Below are 22038 nucleotides of genomic sequence, written 5' to 3'. Positions count from 1 at the left end.
TTGCTATCCAAATATTTTATTGATGATTTACTTAAAGAGCATAGTTAATATTAACCAATGCGTTTTTAGTGTTTAAAATGTATTCTCTCTGTGTTTATTTACAAATATTTTATTTCTGCTTTACCTTCCTGATATAGCAGTGAATTTGGTTTATACCAAAATCCATCTTAATAATTTCCCAATTTATTTGGAATACTTCCAAATAATTTCAAATTATTTCCAAATAATTCTAAAATTTAATATTTAAATAAATGAATTACATTTTCTTAAACATGCCCAGTATATCTGGAGATTAATATACATTTATATTCAAAGAAAATCAACGTGTGTTTCATGACATAGAAAACCAAATGTGCTTGTAGACTTCCACTGGTTTTAAGATCTAATAGAGGTTATATTGAATAGAAAACTTTTAAAAGAGCAGATAATTTTAGTTTTTATGAAATTAGTTTGTGGTATGATACTTCGTGGTCAAATCAGCTACAGAAAATTTCATTAGTAAGAGTCTTCAAAAGTTCTATCCTTGGAGAAAATTAACCTTGTGGTTATGACTGCATTCTCTATGTGTCTATGTCATATCTTTTCCATGCTGAAGTTACAGTGGTCTAGACTATGCTAAGAATCACATGCTGATATATGAAGCCTTTATTAAACTTAGTTCAGAAATTGGAGACTACATGCTACACCTATGGTAAGTCCTAGGGGACTTTTTTGAACCTTCTCTGACAGTTTGGTGCCTTCCAAGTTCGTGGCAGCCTTATCTAAACCTGTGACCGCAGTTTGTGGAACTATCTAGGCATATTGCTACACAAACAGCTGTTGTTCCGTGCGTGTTCTCAGCTGAAAAACAGTAACATTTCCTGACAAACAATCCTTTTCATTTCCTCTCACCTCTGAATTAAACTGTAAGAGGGAAGAAAATACAGCTGCCCTACATTATCCAGGCAGCAACATAAAAATCAAGATAGGAAATGGTCCATTGTGGTTATACAGATTTGGCTTTTGAATAGTCACTAATGTGAAATACATTTCCCTGACTTCCTCCACCCCTGGCTTTCTCCATCCATCTCTTTCCTACCCCACAGCTCTGCAACTGGGCAAAGCTCAAAGAACAAGGGAACCAGTGATAAAAGGATAGTCCTCATAATTATTAAGTGTGTGTGCATCTGTATATGATTATATGCACACACAAAATATTTAAGATAGTCAAAGTTAAAGAAACAAATTTGACATGGCGGTAGACACATATCATGTAATAATGATAGTGATACTAGCTATCATTTTTGAGCCTGTACTATATGCCTTACACTGTTTAAAGCAATTTGTAAATAGATACTGCTTTTTCCATTTTAAAGATGACAAAACTGAAAGGAGAGAGGCATGCATTGCTTGCCCTCTGGTCACACAATCGGTGTGCCAAGTTGGGATTTGAATCCAGCCTTGTTCTGACCCTAAACCTGGGCTCTGAAGGCTGTGAACTACACGACTCTTCCTTTGGAATTGTCCAGATGACACAGGAGACTTGCTGCTACTGGAGTATTTAGATTCAGCTGGTTAAGTGGTCATGGTGTTAAGACCCGCACCCCCAAAATGACCGTCTGTGAGCTCGATTAGCAGAGTTTGCTGGTTAGTATTTTTCTCCCTGTTTGCTATTTGGAGGCATGATTTTCTGTTATATATTTTAAGATAGTAGGTGGGAAGTCATACTATAATAGTAGAGTTCAATATTTACAAAGTAACTCCTTTTTGTTTTGGATATGTTTGTGAATGCATAGCTTTCATCAAATTAGAAAGAAGTTTTGTTTCTGTGACTCATATTAATGCTTCATTATAACTTGTTATTTATTCAAGCCTTTCCTGGGCTTTGAGGATTTTGTGGAAAATGTGACAAGCAGGGTCTCTACTTTATTTTTTTCCACGTATAATATAAGACAGATATATAATCAGTGAATAGTTGATGAATTGTAACTCCTTTCAGTTGTTTAGTATAGGTGAAGTACTGTTTTATGCTATACCACTTGAGTGATGGGGAAGTATGTCTTATAACCAAATGGCAATTGAAGAGACAATTATACTCTGGCTTTGGTAGTGTGAAAGCTGTTCTGTATTGTACCTAAAGTTCAGTATGCATATTGTATTATCAAATTTGAGATAGGACAGACTATTAAAATATATTTAAGAGTTTTTAATGGAAGAACTCATATTTTAAAAATAGTTGACCTAAAAAGTATTTGCAGCTGTCACTGTGAAAAGACAAGTTTACATACTTGGTTTATATAACTATTAATTTATTTTGACTCACATAATTAAGGATCTGAGAAATAGTTCAAGAATTTTTAGGGGTAAATTGTGAGCCTCTTAAAACAAACATTTAAAATGACCCAACTCCCAAATGTATGATGGGCAGCCTGACCCCATATTTATGTGTTCATAATCTGTCTTATATTCCACAAAATAGCTACTTGTAATCAGGCTGTTATGTTAGCCTGATTCCAAACTTAACCATTTCTCAGAGTGACTTTTCTCAGCTGCAGGTGCTGGGTTAGTCCCATTGTGAGATGGTTTCCTAGCCAGGCATTCTATGGATGATTGTCTCATTTTTCATCGTACCAACCCTAGCAGGTAGATACTGTGATCATCTCCATCTATATTTTGAAGAAACCTAAGCTTAGACAGGACAGTGAGTTGCGCAGGAGTATCTAACTGTTGGAGCCAGGATTTGACCTCAGGTCTGCTTGATTTGTTGAATTCAAACCTCAACCGTGATTCCAAATTGGGTATGGTTTCATGCAGTTTTCTAAGTGCCTCCTTGGCTCCAGAGTTACTGTCTTGCCTTGGGCTCCTCTACCTGGGGCTTCTGGCTTCTAACCTGAAACCTGATATTTCTCCTTTTGCTTCATGTTCCCTTATACCACATGTAGGTATCTGGAAAAGTGGCCACCTGTTTGTTTCTGAATCCATCACCTTAGTGTCTTCCATTCCCCAGGCCAAACACTTTTATTCTGTTGTCAAAATTCACTATAGACCATGTGGTACAAGGTTTATATTTTTATTTACTTCTGTTTAAACAAATAATATTTTATTTCTAATTTTGATATTTTCATATTTTATTTAATTTGTCTTATTTCATTAAGTATTTTTAACATTTTAATATTTTTTAACATTTTAAATATTTTATTTAATGAGATAATAATTATTTATTTCTACTCCCACGTAAAAACAAACTTATGAAATCTAAAGCTCATCTAAAACCAAGCTGTTGAATTTAAAAAATAGAGTTTTAGAGCATTTGACAATACATAATATTAATAGCTGCAAGAAAGGACTAAATCTAAGTAATAAAAGGACCAAATCAAAGTAATAAAGTTTTACATGATCTACTGAAAAGTAGGATGTTAACTTGATCATGCTGGTTTATATAAAAAGGAAAAAAGTCCATTCTGAAGATGTATATGTCTCTACAAGTCATTTCTTAAATATATAACTATATTTGTTAAATATTTATATAGATATATACAAATATATATATTTGGGGTATATATACAAATATATATATTTGGGGTATGTAAGAATTCCCCCTTTTCTGTTAAGATTTCCCTTTTATTGAGTCCAGCTATCCAGTAGATGTAACTTTTAGAGACAGACTTAGGTGTGAATGTCTAGTCCTATTTAAAACTAAATCATTCCTGTGTTGCCCACCATTGCTCCTAATCTAGTCAAGATAGAAATGAATGTGTGTTTTTAACTGAACAGATGAGTTGTTCATTGAACTAAGTTATTTTATTAAAGGTTTCCACAATTTCTTTCCTAACTTAATCAAAATGGTCACTTTGCTATAAAAAGATGTTTTGAAGAATTCCAAAAATTGTCTACTAATCACTAGGTAGGATTGTAAAACTGTCAATCAGAGAGAAAAACATGGCTGTTATTTTGATTTGTCATGCTATCTCACATTAGTGTGATACAATATTACTAAATTATAAGTAGATTAGTTTTTGTCCCTCTGGCAAGATTTGAGAGTCTAATGAAATTGCAAAGAAGATAATTTTAGGTAAGAAAGAAACAATGGGCATGCTACGGCCCATGTTACAGCTACTTTCTGAAGTGGGGAATCATTATTATCCTCTTGCTTCTAACTCAATATATTTTTATAATTTTCCAGGTTATTTGAATTAATATATATGAATTACATATTGCATTTTTAATATAGTAAATTTTAGCTAACTGAATAATTCAGTTATTCAAAATAACCTCCTTTGATTACTTTCAGTATGTTCAAAAGATTTTTAAAACTTAATTGTCTTTTTCATTTTGTATATGTGCACTTAGTTAAAATGTATAAAGAATTTGATAATGAAAGACAACATATGTAATCAAATATGATATTAAATTAGAACCATGTGTTTCCCTGATTTGTTTTGTGTTAAAATTCTTAATCAGTTATCATAATTAATATTATGTATTAATATATATAATATTATCTAGAGGAGAAAAAATATATTTTCCTCATCCTAGGTTCATGGCCAAGGCTCCTATAACAAAAGACAGATTAACAAGAGAAAAGCATGCAAATTTATTTGATAAGTTTTATGCAACATAGGAGGCTTCATATAGAATAAATAACCTGAGAAACAGGTAAAACTGAGTATTATTATGCTAAGCTTGATGAAGAATGAAGAGTCATGGAGAAACAGGATAGGGCAAAAAGGGCATGATCTAATGGTAATAAACTAGGAGAAACTTGGCAAGGTCTGTTTGTTCATATTCTTTGTGACCCTTCATCTTCAGAGATACAAATACTCTGTATATAGGAAGGCATCTTTCACATGAGGGTCTCTTGACCTGCTTTGGGGCAAGATAAGAAAATCCCTCCTAGGTTTACTGACCTGCTTTAAGATAGATGGTGAGCAGAAGGTCAGAGAGAACTTCCTGCACGTGCTATTTTTCAAATACCTTCAGGTTAAAATATTCAGTATGCCAAGTTTCAATGATTTGGGTAGTATGTTTTGAACCCTATCAGTTAGATATTAATATAGAGTGTCTAAGTTATTATACTAATGTAATAGGAGTGTGGGTCCATGGCTGTTCAGATGAGGTAGGACATCTGGTTCTATCTAGTTTCACCATGATCAGATGTGTGCAGGGTGGGTACTACTCCCAGCCAGGTATCCAGGACCCCCTTCCACCTCATATTCAGGCTGGCGAATGGAGAGATTGCCTCTATGAGGGGGTCAGATGGGGGTGCTAGGCAACGTGTTGAGGCAGAGATGACTGTCATTCCTGCTGACAATTCAAGGCAACACAAAGGCAACACACAGGCTGCTAACTGGACCATAGAAAGAAGGGCAACTGGACACTGATTTGGTGCTTGTGCCTGTGGTGACTGGAGACCTCTTGTCCTTACTCTGCTCCTTTCTAGATGGTTGTGGTATCTTTTATTTAGTCTAAGGGCAGGAAAGGCTTGCTCTGCAAGTTTCTATCTGAGCCACTGTGCCATGTTATACTTAGAATTCAAGAAGTGGGTATTGAAGCCTGTTTGAGTTAAAGGAGAAAACCCTCAGAGATTGAAGGGTCATGGACTCAGGGGTGGGGAAGACCATAAAGGAATGCTTTGAATTACTATCTTACTACATTAAATTAATGTTGATCTCTGTGCTATACTTTTACTTCCTACATCTGTGTTTCTGTGAGGATTATCTCCAACTCAAGATCACAAACCATTATTTTTGTAAGACAATACTACCAGCCTTTATAATATCCCACAAAATGATTTATTTAATAAAATACCAGAACACACTGACAAAGATTCTTTGCTTGACCAACTTTAGTCAGGCTGTCCTGAACCATCTCCCCATCTGCGTAGTTCCTTATATAGTTTTAGAAAGTGTTTTCTAACATTTTTTAAAATTCAGGTTACATTGTAGTAATAATTATTAAAGTCACCAAATGCTTAAGTAAATACTTATTAACTATAGTGTACTGACAATGTACTATTGACTTTTAAGCTGAGTATTTTCTGCTATTTTAGATTGAACATTTAAGAAAGAGCTACTGCTTCCAAAAGGCAACATTTACCTTAAAATTATGACATCACTGTAATCCCAGCACTTTGCCAAGGCAGGTGGATCACGAGGTCAGGAGTTTGAGACCAGCCTGGCCAACATGGTGAAACTCCGACTCTACTAAAAATACAAAAATTAGCTGGACGTGGTGGTGCGTGCCTGTAATCCCAGCTACTGGGGAGACTGAGGCAGGAGAACGGCTTGAACCCAGGAGACAGAGGTTGCAGAGAGCCGAGATCGTGCCACTGTACTCCAGCCTGGGTAACAGAGCAAGATTCCGTCAAAAAAAAAAAAAAAAAAAAAAAAAAAAAAAAAAAAAAAAAAAAAGAAAAGAAAAGAAAAGAAAAAGACATAATTTTAGGCATACCTAAGGAAAAAACAGTGTGAATTATCTTTGAGTTTGTTCCTAATTAGGTATTAACAAGTGATTTTTCAAGAAAACAATATGAAAACCTTTGATGTTCATACCATATCTGTAATTCTCTGCTTTAATGTTTCTTAATTATACACAAATGAGTATAGGCTTAACAGATACTTGAAATTTTTATTTTAATTTATTTTTAGTTTTTATTTTTGTAAATTCATGGGATACATGTTGCGTGGATATATCGTGTAGTGGTAAAGTCTCGTTTTTAGTGTAGCTATCACCCAAGTAGTGTACATTGTACCCAACAGGTAATTCATCCTTCACCCCCGCCTCCTATCCTCCCACCTTTCTGAGCCTCCAATGTCTATTATACCACTCTCTATGTCTGTGTGTACATATTACTTAGCTCTTATTTATTAAAAAAACTTGAAATTTAAACTTGGATTCTTTGATGACGTGACATGATATTTTTATCAGATAATTGAAAACTATGATTTCAAAGGATTTACCTGGCATTTTGGATTAAATATTAACATAAATAAAAGACTCTACAGTCAATTATATAAGTTACACAGAGAATCAAATAAGGGTCAACCAAATGGAATATCTTTAATAATTTTAAGGTTTATAAGAATCAAGGATAGAAATGGCTAGTATTCACTTGGTACACCTGGGAATAGTAGTATAGTGTTTGTCAAGAACTATGAATGCTCTGAGATTTTACTTACTTTCAAACACATCTTGATTAATAAAAATAGGAACCATTACAATCAATACATTTTTGCCAATGAGAAATAAGTTTGCTTATTCCTGTAGCATAAAAATCTGTGGTTCGGGATTTGACAACCTCCTGGAAAGCATTTTCCACATTCCGCTGGTTGTGGAAGTGTTTTCCCTGCAAAAAGTCAAGACACTTGAAGAAGTGGTAGTTGGTTGATGAGAGGACAGGTGAATGTGGTGGATGAGGCAAAACTTCATAGCCCAATTCCTTCAACTTTTGAAGAGTTGGTTGTGAGACATGTAGTTGGGTGTTGTCGTGGAGAAGAATTGGGCCCTTTCTCTTGAGCGATGCTGGCTGCAGGTATTGCAGTTTTCAGTGCATCTCATCGATTTGCTGAGCACACTTCTCAGATGCAGTGGTTTCGCCAGGATTCAGAAAGCTGTAGTGGATCAGACTGGCAGCAGACCACCAAACAGTGACTATGACCTTTTTTTGGTGGACAATTGGCTTTGGGAAATGCTTTGGAGTTTTTTCTCAGTCCATTCACTTAGCTGGTCATTGCCAGTTGTCGTATAAAATCCACTTTTCATCGCATACTGATTGAGAAATGGTTTGTTGCTGTTGCATAGAATAAGAGAAGATGACGCTTCTAAACAACTTTAAAAATTTTTCGCTCAGCTCATGAGGCACCCATTTATTGAGTTTTTTCATCTTTCCTATTTGCTTCAAATGCTGAATGACCATAGAATGGGTGACATAGAGTTCTTCGGCAACTTTTTGTGTAGTGTAAGAGGATTCAACTTTGATGATTCTCTCAGTTGGTCATTGTCAACTTCTGATGGCTGGCCACTATGCTCCTCAACTTCAAAACTCTCCTCTCCTTTGCAAAACTTCTTGAACCACCACTGCACTGTACATTCGTTAGCAGTTCCTGGGCCAAATGTGTTGTTGATATGGTGAGTTGTCTCCACTGTTTTACGACCCAGTTTGAACTAGAATAAGAAAATTGCTCAAATTTACTTTTTGTTTAACATCATTTACATGGTCTAAAATAAACATAAACAGCAAGTAATAAATTATTGGCAAAAAAATTAAAGTGAGAAATGCTCACTAAAGTGATGTAAAACATAACCACATTTACTTAAGAATGTATTCCAATATCAAATGGCAAATTCCAACAAAGCAAAAATCTCAATTACTTTTGCACCAAACTAATGTGTAATAGGCTTCATTTTAGAAGAGTAACCCTGAACCTAGGGAACCTAACTTTTTTATAATGGGCAACAAGCACACCTTTGTTTGGGAGGCAGATACTATCTCTTAATTTCTAGGACTGGTCAGTATACAAAAATTCTTGAAAACATAGTCTAAAACAAATGGCAAGCAATGCCTTGACTCAGAAGATGTGCAGAAACATGAGATACCTATGGGGAATTGATTCCCAACCATGTTGGAATCAAGTGAGGAAGAGCTATGTTTAATTAGAAGCTCTGCAATTTCTAGCAGTTCTGCACTCCTAGTGGATGAGCTACTTATTATTTTCCATCTCTAAAATTTATTTTTTTCATCTGTGAAATTTAGTAGTTTTTCAATTAATATATATTGAATGCCCACTGTGCCCAGGCACTGTTCTAGGCATTTAAAATAAAGTAGTAAATAAAAAAGTCACTCTTATGGACTTTATATTTTAATGAGTACATACTGGTCATAAAAATATCAACAGTGCATAGTGAGTTAAAGATGTAATTGCTTTGGAAAAAATAAAGCAGAAAAGAAAGGAAGAAAGTCCTGAGTAGAGTGTGTTTTTATTTTAGAAAGGTATTAGGGTTTTTGATAAGGTGAACATTGAACAGAAATCTGAAAGATGTGAAGGTACAAGCCACATGAATATTAATGGAAAGAGATTTCTAGGCAGGGAAAGCATATAATGTGAAACTATGAGGCAGATCCTGATTGGTGAGTTGGAGAATTAGCAAGAAGGCTGTATAGCTGGAGTGGAGGCTGTAGGGGAGAGAAGAAAAAAATGAGAGTGGGAGGGGTGTGTGTGTGTGTGTTCAGATTGTGTAGGACCTTGGGGGTTATAATAGGGACTTTGAAATTGACCCTGGATAAGATAGGAAGATATTTTAGGGCTTTGAGTTTGGAAGTGTCCTGGCCTTATTTTAAAATACAATCTTGAGTTGAAGATACCCTGGTGGGGAAGCACAAGGAAGGAAGCAGAGAGGGCTCTGAGGAGGCTTCACACTGATGTAGGAGAGCTGATGGCTATTTGCAACAAGGTAAAGATACCAAGTTTTAGATTTATTTTGAAGGCAGAACCAACAAGATTTGCTGAATGATTAGATGTAGGGTATTAGGGGAAGAAAAGAGTCAAGGATGACGTTAGGGTTTTGGACCTTGGAAGGATGAAGTTGCTATTTATTGTAACATGTAAGATTATGTGAGACATAATTTGGGGGGTGGCAGAAGGTAAGATACCAGTTTAAGATATGTGTTGCTTTGAGAGACTTATTAAGTATCCAAGTAGAGGTGTCAAGTAGATGGTTAGACATGCAGGAGTCCGGAGTTGTCAATATCTAGATGATATTTAAAGAGGTGAGCTGGAGGAAGCCACAAGTAACCAGATAAAGATAACATGTCTATTGATCTCTGTGAGACCACAAAGTTTAAGTGTAGGGAAAGTGTAGGGAAAAATTCAAATGGAGGAACTGGTCTAATTAAGGTAGAGCTGTTGAGGTAGAGGTGTTAAGGTAGAGGTGTTAAGGATCCTGCCAGACATGACCTAAGGCAGCCTGTCAGGTATATTCCATGGCTAAACTCCTAAGCTTTCATGGAGAATCCACAAAAATCTGAGATTTTTAAATTTGGTAGGTCTAATCAGCTTATTCAAAAACATAATACTCAGGCTGATCTCTTTGTCTGCCAGCTAATCAATTTACTCAAAAATGTACAAAAAGCCTGGGTACGGTGGTTCAGGCCTATAATCCCAGCATTTTGGGAGGCCAGGGTAGGCAGATCATCTGAGGTCAGGAGTTTGAGACCAGCCTGACCAACATGGTGAAACCCTGTCTCTACTAAAAATGCAAAAATTAGCCAGGCATGGTGGAAAGTGCCTGGCTTTCCAGGCACTCAGGTAATCCCAGCTACTCAGGAGGCTGAGGCGGGAGAATTGCTTGAACTTGGGAGGTGGAGGTTGCAATGAGCAGAGAGTACCACTGCACTTCAGCCTGGGCGACAGAGTGAGACTCCATCACAAACAAACAAACAAACAAACAAACAAACAAATAAACAGTACAAAAGATCTCTGTTACAGGCCACCTGCAATTTTTTTCCACCTTTCCTTCCCCTCTTGACTCTGCCTACCAGACACTTGTGAAAACTTCTGCATGCAAAATAACTAAATACAGTGCCAAACAACTATCTAAATGTCTCTGAGTTACTTCTTGATAATGGAGAGATGAAAAGAACCACCAAAACAGGTTTGGAAAAGCAAAGGAGGGCAATGTCCCAGAAACTGAAGAGAGTGTTGAGAGGGAGGGTGGGATCAACTGTGACAAGTGCTGCTGGAAAGTCAAGGGAGGTGATGACTGAGAATTGACTATTTAATCAAACATTGTGGTTGGTTACCATGGCAAGAGCAGTTTTGGAGATGAGCAAAAGGTTCAATGAAGTGGGTTTAAGAGTGTGTGTGTGTGTGTGTGTGTGTGTGTGTGTGTGTGTTTTGGGGGTGGGGGGTGGGGTAGGAAAGGATTTTGGACAATAGGCACAGTTTCAAGAAGTTTTATTGAAAAAATGGATTCAAAGAAATAGATTAGTAGCTAGTGAGCTCAATACTAAACATACACTTTTTTAAGATGGGAAAATTTATAGCATATTTTGGATGGGAATAATCTGTTAGAGAAGGAAAAATCTGTTAATGAAGTCAGGAGAAGTGTGCTTGAGAAGGTAAGAGGAAGAGGATCCAGTGCACACGAGGTAAGATTGAACTTAGTTACATAAAAGAACCACTCATCAAGTGTAGCAGGAATGAAGGCAGAGAACATGAACAGAGAAGGAGGATAAGTGGGTAGAGGTAGTCAGGGAAGGGCATGGAAGTTTTCTCCTGATGGCTTCTTTTATTTCCCCCTGCAATAGAAAAAGGAAATGTGGCCATCAGCTGAGAGTTAGAAGGGTGGTGAAGGTGTTGAAGGGTTGAGGAGAGAAAAAATCTGAAAATGAATTTAGGGGAATGGGAGAGTGAGTGCATTGGGAAGTACAATTGGATTGCCAGGTAGCACTAAGGGTTAGTGGACACATATTTAACTTAAGACCAGCCAGAATGGTTGAATATTTTTTAGCCATGTTCACTTTCACAGGTACAGGGATAGGAGTAAGTCGAGTTAGATTTCACCAGAGTGGGAATCATACTAAGAGAATATAAGGAAGAAGAAAGGAATTTGAGGTTGTATGCAAATGTAAAATAATGATGGACCACGGTCATTAATATTTTTTTTGTGATGAAAATAATTAAAATCTACTCTCTTGGCAATTTTCAAATCTGTAATATATTGTTTTTACTGCAGTCATTATAATGTTCAATAGATCTCTTGAACTTATTGCTAACCGATTTTCTTTTTGCACATGGTACTTAATGTGTTACTATATTATAATTATGTGAATGTATCCTTGAACTGCTATGGAGTAAAATTATAACTTTGCTACATGCCTGCTAAGAAAAACTGCAATTAAAAACATGCTTTGTTCTCACTCATAACTAAGAGTTGAACAATAAGAACAAATGGGCACAGGTAGGGGAACATCACACACCAGGGCCTTTGCGGGGTGGAGGGCTAGGGGAAGGATAGCATTAGTAGAAACACCTAATGTACATGACAGGTTGATGGATGCAGCAAACCACCGTGGCACATGTATACATATATAACAAACCTGCATGTTCTACACGTGTATCACAGAACTTAAAGTATAATAAAAACAAATAAATAATAATAAAAACATGCCTAAAAATTATAAACAGACCATTCTTAATTTTTTTTTTTTTTGTTTGTTTGAGACGGAGTCTCGCTCTGTCGCCCAGGCTGGAGTGCAGTGGCCGGATCTCAGCTCACTGCAGCTCTGCCTCCCGGGTTCACGCTGTTCTCCTGCCTCAGCCTCCTGAGTAGCTGGGACTACAGGCGTCCGCCACCTCACCCGGCTAGCTTTTTGCATTTTTTTAGTAGAGACGGGGTTTCTCCGTGTTAGCCAGGATGGTCTCAATCTCCTGACCTTGTGATCCGCCCGTCTCGGCCTCCCAAAGTGCTGGGATTACAGGCTTGAGCCACCGCGCCCGGCCCCATTCTTAATTTTTTAAGGAAAGGAAATATAGTTTTGTAAAAATACTCCAAGAGATCAAGTAGATGAAGGAAGGTGGATCATGAAGATGGCAAGGGATGGTGAAAAGTAGAATGGATGGTTGCATATCTACTGTCATTGAAATACCTTTGGGATAGGAGTACTAGAGAAATTGAGCTGGAGATACGCGAGGTGGTAGTCAGAAGGTGATATGTTTAAAATTGAGATTATGAAGGGATTCAGTTATTTGTAGTGACCAATGCCATTGGTATGACCATGGAGTTGGGGGTTGAGCCAGGGTGAAGGACACAATTTACTGAAAAGAGGAAGGTGGTGAATGGGTTAAGAGGCTGGGGTATTGGAAGAGTCATCTACATGATTTTGAAATTTCTAAAAGTTATGAGAGGAGTAACAACTGAATAAGGAACTAAAATCTTCACATACTGAGGAGGAATCACCTAGGGGTCTGAAGATGACTGCAATATAAGAGGCGTTGTGACAGTATGGGGGATTGCAGCAGAGAGCCAAAGTGTTGTTGGGAAAATAAAGGCAGAGAAGCTTATAAAACATTTTGCATGGTGCCAGGCAGGTAGTAAGTGGTCAGTATATCATTTTTGAGATTCTAGTTTTAGTTTCAGCAGTACAGAGCTCAGAACTCATCACTCTCACCTTTACTACAATAGAAAGCTGAACAAATTGTAAATCAGTGATTTTTCTTGATCTATAAGAGAACTGAGGTTGAGGGATAAACTGCCACCCTGACATCTGGAGAGAGAGGTGAGTGCAGACAGTCACAGCTGAGATCTGCTTACCTGGAAAAGAAGGTGCTGGGGCCATAAACTGGTAGGAACACTTACACAATAATTTTGATTCATTGCTTGAGGTTGAGTGTGAAGTAATCTAAAAGAGAGAAACTCCTTGGGGCTGCAGTCTTTGTATACTAAATGATAATTCTGAAGCAGAAGAAATATGCCACAGTGACTAGACTGGGCTTGAAATTTTGTGCACCCTAACCCAGCCTGCTGTTCAGAATTTTAAATGTCAAACTACCTCATCTCTTGAAGTATTTTTATAAAACTATATTTCCTTTTTATAAAAAATAAGAATAATTGGCCTTGTGCAGTAACTCATTCCTGTGAACTGAGGGCACTTTGTGAGGCTGAAGTGGGTGGATCACTTGAGGTCAGGAGTTAAAGACCAGCCTGGGCAACACGACAAAACCTCATCTCTATTAAAAATACACTAATTAGCCAGGTGTGGTGGCACATGCCTGTAGTCCTGGCTACTTGGGAGGCAGAGGCACAAGAATCGCTTGAACCTGAGAGACAGAGGTTGCGGTGAGCCAAGATCGTGCAACTGCACTCCAGCCTGGGTGACAGAGACAGACTCTGTCTCAAAAAAAAAAAAAAAAAAAAAAAAATCTATTTAGAATTTTAAAAGGTGTGTTTTTAATTGTAGTTTTTCTTAGCAGGCATGTAATAAAATTATAATTTGACTTCATGGCAGTTCAAGGATATGCTCACACAATTGCAATATAATAGCACATTAAGTACCACGTGCAAAAATATTGGTTAGCGATAAGTTCAAGCAAGAGATCTATTGCACATCATAATGATTACAGTAAAAACAATACATTGCATACTTGAAAATTGCCAAGAGAGTAGATTTTAATTATTTTCATCACAAAAAAATGTTAAGAATGTGAGGCAACACATATGTTAAGTAGCTTGATTTAGCCATTTCACAGTGTATACACATATCAAGACATCATATTGTACACCATAAATATATACAACTCTTACTTGTTGATTAAAAATAAATTAAAAAGAGAAAATTGGTCAGCAATGGCATAGCAATTAGCATAGGTGTGTTTTCTTCTCCCAGATCTGTTGAGGTATGACTGACAAATAAAAATTGCGTATATTTAAGGTATTTCACTGTGATGTTTCAATAGACACATACTTTGTGAAATGATTACTACAGTCAAGCTAATTTAACATATCCATCACCTCACATACTTATCTTTTTTTTTGTGGTGAAATTACTTAAGATCCCTCTCTTAGCAAATTTTGATTATATGATACATTATTATTTACTATGGTATGCTTTTAAGTTCCTTTTCATGGGGAATAAAGAAGGACTTGATTGACCTAACTCAGGCAATTGCAAAGATCTATGTGCAAAAACAAGTAGAGGAGGGGTAGAGGGAGAAGGGGGAGATGAGGAGGAAGAGGAAAAGGAGGAAGGAAGAGGGAAGGAGAGGGAGGGATGGCGGGAGAGGAGAGAAAAGTCTCAAAGGAAGCTAGCAACAACCTTTAGGGTAGATAGAAACTGTAGTTTGGAAATGGGAGATTCAAGATTCAACCCAGATCTAAAGATGGGCCTTTCTGTTGGTCCTTCAGAAGGAATCAGAGATCATCACTCTTTATCTTCTTTTCACGTATTTCTTCCTGGAATTAAATGACTAATTCTCTCCATACTTCTAAATTTAACTTTCGTAATGAGATAATCTTATCGGCGTAGTTGTCATCCTTGGCCATGTTTGTAGAGAACTCTTCAAGCTGCCTCATAGGTGACTGGTCAGCCTATGTGTTCATCGCCCTGTGGGATCAATCAATTGGGATCAATCAAAAGGCAGGCGTGTAGGCCTGAGGGGCGAGGAGGCTCTCACAGATGGAGAACATGGTCACCGTGCTCAGGGAATAGCTCAGGGCCTCTCCATGAGGAGATATTCCTTCAAAGGAAACAGAATTTAGCTGTCCTGTGTTTTACAATCAGACATCTGGATGAAAAGAAAAGGTCAATTAGTTATTTGAGTTTACATTCATGTATTTACCTTGTTTCTAGACTGTCAAAATGTCTATAGCATTTATTAAACTGGTTTTAAATAATTATAGGTTGCATTGATTTTTGTAAAGTTATGTAGTCTGCGTTTGCGGTAACACCCCATAATACTGCTTGTGCTCAGAGGTTCTGGTGATTCTTGTCTACAAGTGCTCAAATGCCAAGGAACCAAAGAATCTGTGTTGCTGTCCTGCCCTCTAGTGGATTTTGCTTGGGTTTACAGTTACTGTACTGCATGTATAGAAAGCAACCTTCACTGATTCAAAATTACAAGGGAAACTGTGTTTTTGTTCCATTTAGAGAATGCACTAAGAACCATAATATCACAATATGTTTCTGTTTCTTCTCATGGGAAAATCACAAATGGCGCATAAAACTCTGATAGAAAATCCAAAGTTGGAGACTATGAAAGCTGAGTGTTTTGAACTTTAGAAGCTTTTCGTGTTGTTAAAATTATATAATGTTAGGAATGGAATAAAGTTTAAGATCACTGAATTCAACCCAATCACTTTGAAGTTGAGGGAAAAAGGTTCCAAGATTTAAATATCTTGGCCGAGATGTTGCAGACAATTTACAATGGAACTGAGCTTAGAACCCAGGTTTCCTGATTCTAGGAATCTTTCTTTTATACAACCCACATCTTACAATTAGACTTACTCAATGTGAAGAGGACTCAAAGTCCAGGCTGTTATTAAGAAAAAAAAAGTGTGACATCTCCAACAGGAAAATGAATCTCTCTTTTGTTTGAAGGAAGGAGAGCATATATACCCTTTCTTTGTTAAGAAAATAATACCATTTAAAAGGATACCTTCTGGCCGGGCACGATGGCTCACGCCTGTAATCCCAGCACTTTGGGAGGCCCAGGTGGATGGATTACGAGGTCAGGAGATGGAGGTCATCCTGACCAACATGGTGAAACCCCATCTCTACTAAAATACAAAAAATTAGCCAGGTGTGGTGGCATGCGCCTGTAGTCCCAGTTACTCGGAGGCTGAGGCAGGGGAATCACTTGAACCCATGAGGTGGAGGTTGCAGTGAGCTGAGATCACCCCACTTCATTTGCAGCCTGGTGACAGAGTGAGACTATATCTAAAATACACACACACACACACACACACACACACACACACACACACACACACACATAAAATACTCTGGAATCAATAAAGAAGGTATTTATAATATATATATTATATATAAAGAAGGTGTATATATATGCATATATATAATATATAAAGAAAGTATATATGCATATATATATTTACACCTTCTTTATTGATTGCAGAATATTATTTCTTGGCAAAGCAGAAGAGAGCAGAAAACAGACTGAATGGAGCAGATGCAAGTGGAGAGGAACTACAGGAGTCTTTCATGTTTCTGACCTCATGTGCTTTTCCTTACTAGGTTGATTTGGCTGGGGCATCTGTTCCCTTTCTATTAAGGATCCAAATGGCTATGCTATGGACTGAATTGTGTTTTCCTAATGGTTGTGTGTTGAACTCAAACCTCCAATGTAACTGTGTTGGGAGACAGGGCCTATAAAAAGGTAATAAAGATTAAGGGAGATCATAAGGGTGGAGTCCTAATCTGATAACACTATGGCCTTATAAGAAGAGAAAAGGAGACAATAGAGAGATCTCTCTCTGATTTATGAAGGCAGTGAGAAAGAACTGTCTGTGATCCAGAAGAAGAGCTGTTACCAGAACCCAACCATGTTAGCACCCTGATCTTGCACTTCCAGCTTCCAGAACCATGAGAAAATAAATTTCTGTTGTTTTCGCACTCATCCTACAGTATTTTGTTATGGCAGTCCAAGCTGAGATAGGTTACAGCTGGGTAATGTGTTCACTAGTCTAGAGACTAGTGAGCTGTTCTCACTAGAGAACAACTAGTCTGTTCTTTGACTGCTCCATCCCTATCTTTTTTGGGGTAACCCTCACAAATAAAGGAGGACTGTTTTGTGCAGTGTATATATGAGAAGTTCTGCTCCCCTACTAGGATGTCCAGATACCCTAGATCATTCTGCTTGTCCTGTACTTTGACCATTTTAATTCCTTACTAGCTATCTCTAAACTGCATCCTCCTCCCCTGCCCCACCTTGAATGATTCCGAGAAACCAGGGGGATTTGCCAAGCACAGATACGTATTCACAACAATTAAAGATACGTACTATGCGGCCAGTCTTCCTAGTGTGGAAGGCTATGGATTCAACTTCCTTACTAACATCTCTGAAACTTTTGCTACTGTGGACTATAGCCTCCTTGTGAAAGAAATCAATTTCTACTGGCTGTCTTGCTTCCTTTCCAACCCTTCCCTCTTCCCCTCAAGGGCACCGTTTCCTCTGTATGCACCTCAGTGGTACTGAGGTGCCCCAGATGGTGTCAGTCCGTTGTTCTCATTCTAACTGCTTTCTCTTTTGGCAACCTTGTGTCTTATAATGTTTTTCTTTTTCACTACCATTCATATTTTTTGGCCTTCCAAAATAACTTTTTTTCTTTCATTCCTGTCCTAAGATCTCTTCTAGTCTTCAACTCATGTATCCAAACTAATAGCTGTATATTATTCCTGGCTTTTGTGAGCTAGGTATCTAAGTACCTGCTGGATATTTTTATCTGACCATCTGAGAGATATCTCAAACCAAATAACTTATGTATCTGAACTTACAGTTTTCATTTACTGAATGTTCCTACTCAAACCTCATCATTCCCAGAGGGCTGGGAGTCAGTCTCGATTCTTTTACCCCTTCTCCCATAACCAATCATCAAATTCTATGTACCACCTAAATAATCACAAACCCCATCCCTCCTCTCCTTTCCTGCTGCTGTTTCTCTAGTTCACAGCTTCTTCATTGCTTGCTTGCATTAACCTTCTAAGTCAACAATCGGCTTCCATTGTTGACCCACTTAAATCTTTTATATTACAGCTAGATCAAACAATCTTAAGATCCAATGTGACTGGTTGCAAATGACAAAGCTGTCTCCAAAACAAGGCACATATGGTCCTTATACTCTAGTCACTGCCTTTTCTTCCAGCCTCATCACCAGTCACCTTTTCAGCATGTCATATTCCAGATTTGGTGAATAGTTTTATAGTTCCCTGCTCGCACAATTCTGTTGTCAGTTCATTATGCTCTTTTCCTCTGTTTATGACTTACTACTGCAAACCTTCAGTCCTCATCCTTGCTGTCATTTTTTCAAGACTCAGTTGAGGCATCGCCCGCCCACTCCAAAAAGTCTTCCCAATATTGCATTAGGATAAGTGTTTCCTCTTTGTGCTAACATACAATCTTGAACATCCCTCTGCCATTGCAAGGACCATTCTGTAGTTTCATGTGTATCTGCCTTCCTTAGTCCTTCCTCAAAGGGAGTGACCATGTCAAGGCTCGTCCCAGGGACTAATGGGTCCCAAGAGGTGTTTCCAGGGCAAGCATTTAAAGTTAAAGCCTTCAGTTTCAACATCTTGTGGGTCACTATTTATTTTTACAGAAATATATGTACACACACACATATTTACACACACAGCTATAACCACCTTAAGTAGCTGTTCTCATCAAAAGTAAAACCCTGTTTCCCTGTTATAAAAATCTGGAGTGGTACTACAGGTCCGTTTAAAGAAAAGTTACTTTGTCATGGTACAACTCCCTCATAAAAATATAATTATAAAGGGTTCCACTAGCTTTCTTCTCAATGTTCTTCCTTCTTTTCACTGCTTATCTGAAAAGGAACTGGAGCACGCATCACAATAAGTAGGGCGGCACTGCCTGAGCCCGAGTGACTCTCTGCCAAGGGGCTCTGATCTGGACTACTCCCTCATTATGCTAGGAACACATGTTTTCAAACAAATGCTCTGATGTAGCAACTCATATCCTGGAACTAGTTTCTACACACTAATCCAAGAATTGTAATCTCTGGTTTATGCTATTTAGTCACCATCTTTGTATATTCATTTTGGCCAGGAAAAGGGTCATTGTATTCTGTAGAACTAGCATTTGATGGGCTAATATTAAAAGTTTCGTAAGTTTTCTCTTTATGGAAATGTTGCTTTTAAAATACATTGGCATTGCACTGCTAAATACTTGTCATATGTTTTAAAAAGTAATAGCTATATATTATTCCTGGCTTTTGTGAGCTAAGTATCTATTAGTTTGCTACATCTGTGCCAGGGACTAAAATCCATGGTTTACATGTCTACTCCTCAAGTATGCTTATGGGTCAAATAGTCAAATAGATTTCTGGTAGAATGAAAAAAAATCTATCAATGTATCTATTAATGTAATATATGTTTATATAATATGTTCTAAATATTATATAACAATATGGATATTCATATCAAATACATACATATATTAATATATATTTTTTCATTTGGTCTGTATATATTCCTTAGCATTGGATAGTAAAGCTTTTGAGTAAGACTTACTTAACTAGTCAGACAAGTTATTTGGGCTGCAATCATATATTTGTAAGTGGCCTCTAATTTTTATAAAAATAAAAAGAGATTTAATATCAGAATACCTACATTTAAATGAAATTATGGATCAGTAGTAATCCTATTAAATACTATGGTATACAATATCAGGAGTGGTGAATTTATTTTTACTTTGTAGACCTCCCCTTTTTTCAGGCATCAATATGCCTTTAAGACAGTGGTTCTCAATCTTGCATATTAGCATCATCTGGGGAGTGTTAAAAATACTGATACTCAAACTCTTCTCCTACAGATTCCAACTCAACTGATTTGGCTGAGGAGTTTGGCATTGGTGTTTTTAAAAACTCTCTAGTGGATTCCAATGTATGGCTGCTGTTGAGACCCCCAGCTTTAAATTTTTCTGCAGTGGCCGCAAAAAGATAGGCACCCAGGCCTTCCAAAGTAGTCCAAAGTAGCCAGGCTGTATCTATAGGAATCAAGTCTCATTAGCTCAATTTTCTGTCATATGTCTTCCACTTCTTTTTGCCTTTCTGATTACAGATGTTTGGTGTCTTCTTCTCTAGCTCTTGCTGTGGCTAGTTTATCCTCCAACTAACTGATCCTGGATTTTGATACTTGACTTCACCCTTTCACTCATTTATCAATCTTGGACTTTTAGAGCCTGGGTCCAAAGAAGAATAAAATACAGCAACTTTGCATTTCCCATTTTCTCCAGTTCCTGGAAACCACTATTCCACTCTGATTCTATGAATTTGACTATTTTATATGCCTCGTATTAATAGAATCATGCTGTGTTTGTCTTTTGGTGACTGGCTTGTGCCACTTAGTATAATGTACTCCAGGTTAATTTATTGTCTTAGTCCTTTTGGGCTAGTTTAACAAAAATATCACAGACTGAGTCATTTATAAATGATAGAAATTGATTTCTCACTGTCTTGGGGGCTGGGAAGTCCAAGATCAAAGCACTAGTGGTTCAATGTCTGATGGGGGCCTCCTTGTTGCATCCTCACATGGCAGAAGATGGAAGCATTAAAACAGCCTAAGCTAGTTCTTACCAGCCTTTTTATAAGGCACTAGTCCCATAAAACCCTAAGGGATTCTTTATGGGCTCTTACCCACCCTTTTATAAGCCAGAGCCGTCATGACTTAATCACTCCCCAAAAGGCCTCACCTCTTAATACCACTGCAATAAGGATTAAGTTTCAACACTTGAGTGTTGGGGGTCATTCACACCATAGCATGCATATTGTTGAATATTGCAGAATTTCCTTCTTTTTAAAGGATTAACAGCATCTCGTTGAATTTATGTAGCCAGATTTCTTTATCCATTTATCTGTTGATGGACCCTTAGGTTGTTTCCACATCTTGGCTCTTATAAATATTTATTTTAATTAAAATTAAAAATAAAATAGCTACATGTGGTTAGTGGCTATTGTGTTGGACAGTACATATCTAAAGGATGAAGTGGTAATCTCCGTCATACTTCCAGTTCTTCCCTTCGAGAAAACTGTTTCTGATGTCTAGTTAGAAGTAATATTGTTCCTATCTTCATGTTTCTTGCTCCTACTCTACAAAACTATCACCAACTTAATGGCTTAAAAGAACAGAAATTTATTATCTTCTGTAGGTCAGAGTCTGAAATAGGTCAAATGGACTAAGACCAAGGTATTGGTAGAGATGTGTTCATGTCTGGAGGCTCTAGAGGAATCTGTTTCCTTGCCTTTTCAGCTTCTAGAGAATGCCTGCATTCCTTGCCTTATGGCCCCTTCTTCCATCTTCAATGCCAGCAGCATAGCATCTTCAAATTTCTTTCTAACTCAGACATTGTGCCTCCTTACAATGATCTTTTTCATTCCATTGGGCCCACTTGGATAATCCAGGGTAATCTCATCTCAAGATCCTAAATTTAGACACATCTGTAGAGTCTCTTTTGCCATGTAAGGCAACATGTTCGCAGATTCCAGAGATTAGGATGTGGACATCTTTGGGAAACCATTATTCTGCTTACCAAACCACTGTAGCTATTCTGCCTTGCCTTGTAGTTTCCCATGTGCTTTTCTATCCACCTCCTTGAGAGTAACAATTGGGTCTGAATGATTTTTAGTTCCTAGGTTAAAACTGTGGCCTTCATACCACAGATGCTCAAAATATGTTTGTCAGAATTAAATAAGATAAATAGAAAGACTATTTGATAGGTTCAGATTGGTAAATAAAGCTCCTTAAGGTGGGTCCTAGTGTAGGAAATAGATTTTGACCATTTTCATGGATTGAAATCTTCACCAATCAAC

Source organism: Macaca thibetana, chromosome 4 (assembly GCF_024542745.1).
Source record: "Macaca thibetana thibetana isolate TM-01 chromosome 4, ASM2454274v1, whole genome shotgun sequence".
In the NCBI taxonomy this organism is placed as follows: domain Eukaryota; kingdom Metazoa; phylum Chordata; class Mammalia; order Primates; family Cercopithecidae; genus Macaca; species Macaca thibetana.
The sequence above is the reverse complement of the archived record's forward strand: the minus strand, read 5'-3'. Positions refer to the sequence as shown.